The sequence below is a fragment of the Cenococcum geophilum genome (assembly GCF_001692895.1).
Source record: "Cenococcum geophilum 1.58 unplaced genomic scaffold K441scaffold_8, whole genome shotgun sequence".
Taxonomy (NCBI): Eukaryota; Fungi; Ascomycota; class Dothideomycetes; order Gloniales; family Gloniaceae; genus Cenococcum; species Cenococcum geophilum.
This window is the reverse complement of record NW_027137566.1, coordinates 268,522-277,555: the sequence shown is the minus strand read 5'-3', so window position 1 is coordinate 277,555 and position 9,034 is coordinate 268,522.

Sequence of the window (9,034 nt, the reverse complement as noted above, 5' to 3'; positions counted from 1 at the left end):
CTTTCTAATATATTTATTAGTATACTATTATATATAGTCTGGCGCTAGTAATACCTTTATATACAGAGTAATGTATTCGTTTATTAAAGGATTACTAGGTAAGATATAGATTGCTAGTTTACTAAGTACCTGCATAGAATTGCGCTATACTACTAATATGCTTTATAAATAATCCGCACTTTTACTATCTATAATACCGGAAATTTTTTATAGTATAGCTATAACTATCTTAGGGAAATGTAAATAAAGACGCCCTTGTAAGCAGTTATAAAAATCATATAGTAGGGCTGATTTTTTAGTAGGGCTAATTTAGGCTAGGCAAAATCACGCACGTAATATATAGTATAAAAGCCTATTTTAGAAAAAATTTAGGCGCCTAGTAGGTCTAAAATATTACGTGCCTTAAGATCTAGGCGACCTATAGAAGAATTAACTATTACTTATCTAGATACCTACTAGTAGGGAGTATGCTACGGCCCGTAGGCAAAAATATATACTTACTAAGGGTTACTCGGAGAGGTACTTAGGCCATTAGCATTATCTTAAACCCCTTACAACAGGATATATTAACGAATTTACAAAGAAATAAGCTAATAATTTAACGGAAACTTTTATTAATTCTATATTAATCTATTATTTAAAGACGTAAAAACATTAAATAATAGGACCTAAATTTTAGAATAGTTCTTAATAGAGCATTAAGGTAATTATAAGCTATTATTAATATCAATTAAAGCTAACTATTATTGCCTTAGTAATATACAAGTGTCCTATATATATAAATACTTACTAACACATTTAACCTTTATAATTAGGAGGGTCGTTTCTATTATAAACAAGCTTTAGATAATTATTCACACTAATAGGGATTAGAGGATTATCCTCTATATAAACATTATAGTAAGGAGGTAGATCTTTATCTAATGGTTAGTAGTTAGGAGCCTAACTTAGAACCCAATAACTAACTCTAAAGACACGGTACGACCATTAATAAAGAGAGTGCTGTCTCTAAGCGCGGTCCTATAGGAGATAGATTAGCTCTAGATAAAGGCTCGGGCCTATTTAATAGTATGGCCCTAGAGAGAATCTATAAATATAGATAATACACATATTTCTCTTAATGCCTAAAAGCGCGAAATAATAAATATATAAGTAAGGAGGACAATAGTAACGGCTTTAATAAGGAGTCTAAAGAATATATAGAGTAGCTATAACTTAATAAAATTTAATAAAGAGGCATTCTATTACGTATTATATACTAATTTATAAAAGCAACTTAAATAGCAGCTTATTCCTTAGGAGGCGCTTAATATTAGAATAAATTCGGTTTCCTAGAACTTATATAGTAGAGATTTACAAAATAGAAAGCTTAAATTAGGGATATTAGAAAACTGCCGCTTTACTAACCGCCCTATTAACCGCTCTTATAGTTCGGCTAAGCTTTAACCACTTATACTTTAAGTAAAAGTAGACTCCATAGTATAACTAATTACCCTAGAGGAACAGGTAATCTAATGCATTATTACGCCTAAAGTAATGCCAATAAACGGCTTCTGGTGTCACAAATACGCGCAAAATTAGCATAGTAGCGCTAATAAATAATAGTAGAGATATTGCGTTACCACTAAACTAATAATCTTAATAAATTATATAGTCCTTAACGCGTTATTTATAAAGTAGGTTTTTCTTATACAAAATATTATAAGTAAGATTTTAAAATCTAACTTATTAAAACCGTAAAGCCCCTAGAAATTAATAACGTAAATATAAAAACAGTATATAGCAGTTATTAGTAGTTAAGCTAAATTATATATATAGTAGAACGGGAGGTCTCCTATAGTAGTATCTTATAAGTTATATTCTATACGCTTAGTATACCATATTTCTTACAGATAGAATATATTACTTAGGTAAATACTTTATTAGCAATCTTTATAAATTTACTTAATAATAAATATACTAGCTGTAAAAGGAATTCACAGATACCTCCTAATAGTCTTTTATATCTAACTAATTATATAGCATTAAAACCCTTAATAAAGGGTAAGGCGATTTTTAAGTTACTTATAAAAGGGGTTAGTAGATATATTTTTTAAGCCCTAATTTAAGAAACTTCTTTAAAGGAAAAGGGTAGTAATTAGAAAACTATTTTAGTAAGTATAAATATAAAGCAGGTGCTAAGAAAGTACTAATAGTAGATATATAAAAATGAAAATAACTTTAATATAAATCTATTTCTATATAAAGAGCCCTATAAACCTAGTATACTAAATAAGTTCCTATATAATAGATTCTACTAGCTTAAAGAACTAGAGAAATTCCTATAAAAGAAGCCCTATAAATTTAGCAACTAGTAAAAGTCCTATTATACTTCCTCCTAACCCTTTCCTACTACACTAGTAGAGGTATATAATCCCACTTAGTAGATTATAATAGATAGAATAAGCGCTAAAGAATATATACTAGGCATTATTCTTTAACTCTTTAATATATAAATCTATAAGCCTACTAACCTTAAATATAACTAGTACTTACTTAGGATATAAGCATTTTAGCTTAAAAAGAAACTTATAGAGTTTAGGGTTATTATTATATATTAGTTGTCCTTTATTAATAATACGGTAAATAAAATCTTCTACCCGTGTTAAGAAACTTAAGAAATTATTATAAATTATATAGAGCTCGGAAGAGGTTAAGCTAAGAGAGATAAAAACGCGGATTTTAGAACGTAAATAGACTACTAGGTATTTTATAGGCGTTCTATAGTTTCTTATTAAATTTCTACTTTATTCTTTTATATAGTATTATACTTATAGAGTCTCGCTTACTAAATTACGCTAAATCCTAAGTTTTCTATCGTTACTTAATAATCTATTATTGTTACTCCGGCTCGGTTTATTAATATTAGTAGTATTAATTCGCCCTTCTACTAGGTTACTTTAGCGTAATCTATTAATAGGGTGGCCAGAACTCCGCAATTTATTACTATTATTTAAAACTACCACCTCTTTATTACTATCCTCTTCCTATCCTTAATTACAAGGTGGGAAATATATAAAGCTATAGTAGTATATATAGATTATCTCCTAAGCCCCTTCTATAGACCTATAAGAATTATTAGTAATTAAATTTAGGTTTATTTAAGGCATTATATATAATAGGACTTATTTAACGAGTATAGAAAAGAACTATATTTTAATAAGGCTTAGTATCTAAAGAAAAGGTAGCTTAATTTAAGGACATTTAAAGGTAAGGTAAATGCCCTTTATAATATTTCTTTCTCTACTTAATAGAGCTAAAACTAAGTTTAAAAAGGGAGGTTAATACTACCTAAACAAGGCGAAGTATATTAGCGACCCCTTTACCCTAAAGCTGGCGCGTAATATCCGTTAGCTATAATTACTCCTTACTTAGTATTCTACCTATACCTAAAAGCGTAGATTACTAGACTAAATCTAATAGTAGCTGTTTAATTAAAGGGGGCATTACTAGGGGTAATTATTAGCTAAGCTGTTACTAAATATAAATACTTAACTAAAATATTATATTAGTGCGGAAGGACTAACGCACTAGTCTCTAGTTTTGTAAGTAGTGCTTAGCTATTATTAGTTATTAGATTATAAAGTAGTCTTAATAAACTCTAGCTCTTATTAGCATTAATATAAAGAAGCTTATATAAACGCCGTACACTTTAGCGGCTAGAGGGGTTTATATAAATTTGTTAACTAGAATTATATAAGTTATTTAAAGATTAATATTTCTGCCTAAACCTATATAATATAGGTAAAAGTAATACTACTTTCTAAGCGCTATGCTATAGTTTTTAAGGTATATAGTATAAGTAAGGCGTTAGGAGATAAAGCTACGGCGTATTTAGCTAGCTCTAGCGTAACTAAGAAAAAGTTTAAAAATAAAATTCCTACTCTATCTGGAACCGGATAAGGGGCTCTATATACTAGTATTTAGGGGTAGCCCTAATAGTTAATTATTGTTTAAAACTAATAATCTAATTAAGCTAAGTTTTACGCTTATAATTAAATAGGGGACTTATTTAATATTATAAGAAGGGCTTTAGACACTAGATATTAGTAGAGGTATTAGCCCCCTAAATACCTAAAAGCTATAGGCGGTAAAGAGATTATCCTATAACTATTAATATAACTTAGTTTTACAGCGAAGCAGCTTACGTAGTTTAATGTTTTTAGATTAGAGCTATGCTTTTAGCGTTAGTCCTAGGCAGAGGGTATAAAGGGCGCTATTACGCAGTATTTTTTTACTCTACAGCACTTATAGTTCTTAATTCTTTTATACTAGTCCTAAGCTCTCGCCACTAGTACTCTCTTTAGCTAAAGACTACTCGCAGCAGTCTAATTCTGGATAATACTATAGGCGCCTAGAGTAACTTACACGTAAGGAACTGCTAAGAGTAACTATTAGCTAAGCTGTTACTAAATATAAATAGCTAACGATGCCTAATAGACGCCGTAGTAGGGTTTAGAGGCGTTTACATAAAGTTATAAACTAGAACTATAAGCCAATAATAAACCCCTAATAACGCCTTACTAGCAGGAATAGCATTATATAATCCACTTTTAACGCTTACTCTTTACGAAATAGAACACTATTTAAGTAATAAACTTATCTTAGCTAGTTAATCTTATATATTTACTCCCTATCTATAATAAAGAAGCTATTAGTACGTTATAGGGTAGTTTAATTAGCATTTTAGCTAAGCCCTTTATAAGCGCTCCGCCTTATATAGACGGTATAATAACTCCTATTAATCTACCTTGCGCTAAAGGAGGACTTATATTTAAGACACTAAGCAGCTAGTACTTAGAGGCACACAGACTTATACCCTTATTTATATATTCTACTACTTTTAAAAATATACCTCTTGCAAAGGATATTATATTATATTAAATATTGCTAAAGAAGTTATTATATTCTATATCCCTAACGGCATTAATTATAACTTCTCCTTAAGTAATATTGCATAATCCTTAAGTACCTATAAGTATAGCGTTCCTAAATTACTAGCTAGGGAGTAGGCATTTATAGATAGAGAAACTAACTTTAGGAATGGCGATAATAACCTAGAGGCGTTAACTGGTACGGAAAGTAACTCTAGTATTAAGGATTAAGAATAGGACATAAAGACATTATTAAGTAGAGAAAATAGCTTTAGTACTAAGGATTAAGAAATAAGGGCAGACAGTAATAAAGAGATATTAGTTAATAATAAGACTAACGTTATTAATTAAATATAGGCGACGATCGAATATAGTGTCCTTAACTCTATAGTCTTAAGTTTATAAGTGCAGGATATAAATATAAAAAAGAGTCCTAATAAAAGCTAGTAAAAGGATTAAACTTTTACCTCATACTATACCCACCCTAGCCTTTCTTCGCCTAGCCTATCGTGAAATAAAACAATATTTTACTATTCCTACTAAAGCCTCTACCCGCTTAACTTATAGCGGGCTATAAAGAATTCGCGAGGATCTAGGCCTTTCTTTAGATAAACTTATTTACTACCTTAAAAGCGATAATAGAAGGCAAATCCATACTAACAACCTAGGATTTTTTAAATTTCTTATAGACCTAGAACGCATGCTATCTTAGTAATTATTAGTCGTATTTAAGACTACGGTGTTTATAGATTTATACCTTAAAAATATAAATGTATTATTCTATAGTGTTTTCTCTTTATTTAAATTATTTCCCTACTTATTATATCTATTCTAGTATAGAAAGGGGTAGTTAGGTTACGCGAGGGGGCTTAAACTTATAGCTACGCTTATAGGGCTATTTATATAGGAACTTCTTTAAGTATATATAAGGGGGCTTTGGGTCGTTATAAAGTTCATAAGGGTTTTTATATGGGAACTTCTTTAATATTTCTAGATCTAGCGTTATAAATTTCTATTACACAGGGACGTAGGTATATAGTGGTATATAAGGAGACTATATAAGGTAGGGTTGTTACAAAAAACAAATCTATATACTAGCGAAGCTATTATATAATTATAGGAAGCCTACCCCCCCTATTAACAATTTCTTTTATTTCTAGTTTTGGTATTTTTATAATATTTACGTATACCTTTAAGAGCACGCAAGCAATCTCTAGTGATGTAGGCGTTTAGTTTATTCCGCGACGCATAAGGCTTAAATATAGTTAGGCTTTAGTATAGCGCGGCTAAAAGGGCGCCGGTATAGGGTATAGCTAATTTTCTAAGGGCGTTTAGTGCCCTAAAAATTTTGGGCTGCTATAATACCTAAATTAGGCATTACTAGCGTAAGGAACGTTAGCGTAAAGGTAAGGCTAGTATTAGAAAGGGAGCTATTCTAAAAAGCCGTTTTGGCTTCTTAACGCTAGTATTTTAGAATTAGACTAGGCTTTTTTAAAGGATAAAATAGGCTGACCGGTGTTTCTACTGCGCCTATATATTTACTTAACCATTTACCACACATGCAACCTTACCAAAAGGTAGCGCCGCACTTCAAAACTTACGCATACCCATCTTACCACCAAAAACAATCGATTTTCCAACTTTCAAGACCCAATTCCTACTGCTTAGCGAGCTATAGGTGGATTTAATTGTCGTTTTACCCCCTTTCCCCCAACAGAAAATTCTTCTTAGGGGTAGTCCTAGCTTGTAAGCGAGGCACGGACAGGAACACTAAAACTACTACTACTACTACTACTACTACTACCAATACCAGGGGTCTAGTATTACTACTACCTTTAAACCTAATCTCTCCAGAAATCCTCTAGTAGGATTAGTAAGGAAAAAGGGTATAAGGATAGTAAAAACTAGAAAACTTCCCCTATAAAATGCCAAGGCCCGGCAGGCCTAAAAAGAAACCTCCTATAGAAATAAGTGATAATGAGTCTATATCTACATTTACTTTTTCTGGCCCTTCTCCTTCTCCTGGCCTATTTGGGACAGGAGAAAAAAGAGGACATCCTCAGTCTTCTACTGAAAAAGAAAACCAAAAACCTGTAAAAAAGACAACTAAACTGATAACCTTTACGGCTGGTATACCTAGTATATCTTTCTCTCCCCTTTCTCCAGAACAACACCTACAAAAGGCTCTAGATAGCCTAATCCAGGCCTATAAAGGGCTAGAAGAAGAAGAAGAAGAAGATAAAAAGGAANAAGTTAAATAGCTAGAGGACTATACACGTAGTATCCTAGNAGGAGAAAATCCCTTTATAAAAGGAAAAGAAAAGACAAAAGATGTCCTAAAAGGACTAGTTAAAGAAGTAAAAGCTCTCTGTAAGGAGGTAGCCCCTACCAAAGAAACCTACGCAGAGAGGCTAAAAAAGGACCTCCCTACTTCGTCCTCTCTACCTTCTTCGTCACTACCATTTTCTACTCCTTCTACTTCTACTAGAAGTAAGAAAAAGCAGCTATAAGAAAGAAAGCTAGTCNTAATTACAGACNAAAAGGACNAACCTNTANATACCTTCTCTATACGAAANAAAGTNAATTAACTATTTNNATNAAAACTGCAAGTAGAAAAACCGGTTTTAGCATCTATAGCTAGAACTAAAGGAAAACAAAATATTCTCCTTACGACTACGGAAGAGTATAATGCAGATTTCCTAGTCAAATATAAGGAAATCTGGCATAACTGCTTTACCTTTCAAAGAGAACAAAAACTAGAACCATGGGTTCAAATTATAGCCCATGGGGTTCCTACCCTACCTTTCTTAAGAGAAGGAGGCTCTAAACTTCTAAAAGAAGAACTTGAGAATTTTAATCCTATAAGGATATAAGGACTACCTAGATAGATCTTATCTAGTGTAAAAAGACACAATCCATAGACCAGATTTGGCTCTATAGTTTTTACTATAGAGAACGAAGAAAAAAGACAAGAAATCCTTAAGTAAAAAGAGATATCAATTGCAGGTACAGCTACTAAGGTAGTAAAATACCTCAAAGTCTCTCCTACTACGCAGTGTAATAGCTGCTAAAAATTTGGCCATACAGGAGATAGATGCTCTACTAGGGCCTATAGATATTATGCGGCTGCACATTTATCTAAAGACCACTGCTGTCCTACCTGCTTAATAAGCGGCAGGCCTTACAAGCATACCACCCCTCTTTGCATTAATTGTAAAGAAAAACACTTTGCTAATAATAGAGACTGCGAGAATCTTAGAGCAGCTAAACTAGTACATAGTACTAGCGTAGAAGATTCTATGGAAGAATAAAATTAATAGGAGTCTAGAAGGAGGTAACTCCTACTAGGCTTTTAGGTTAAAAGATAGTAGAGAGCAAAAGTACAGAAATAAATTGCAAAAGGATAGGGATAGGGGTTAGGATTTCTTATAGTTTTTCTTACCATTTTCTCATTCCCTAGTAGTTGTAGTATCTTAGTATTTTTACTAGGAAACTATAAACTCCTAATTTAGGGGTTTATAAACTACTAGGACATAGCTACTAGTATATATTAAGCTGCCTAGAAAGGATTTATATATATAGAACTATAGCGCCATAGCCCAGAGGCTGCATGCGCAGTATTGTACGTAGTATAATACAACGGATATTAAAAAAAAAATAATAAATAAAAAATATTTACTTAATGTATATACACTAGCTTTAGATCTAAAAGCGGAATAAGATAAATATTTAAGTATACTTTCCTTATAGGAGCCAGGACTTATAGGAACTAATTTTATAAGCTAGGTAATTTTATAAGCTAAGTTCTAGGGTATAATTAGATAAGTAATTAGATAGTGCGAACTACGTATAGCTGTTAGAGCACTTATAGCATTATTAGATTAGTATAGGGGTGTATATAAAAGATAGACTAGTATATAGAATATATTAGTATATACCTAAAAAGTAGAGTAGTGTAATTAGCGGCCTAGTACGCAGGAATATAATACTATTTAACTTTACTTAATATAGCTTAATAAAGTATAGAGCCTTAATCTAAGCTATAGGAACACGTCCTCTAACTAAGCCTCTAATTATATAACTACTAACTACTTTTAGGCGCTACGGCTATACACCCCCCT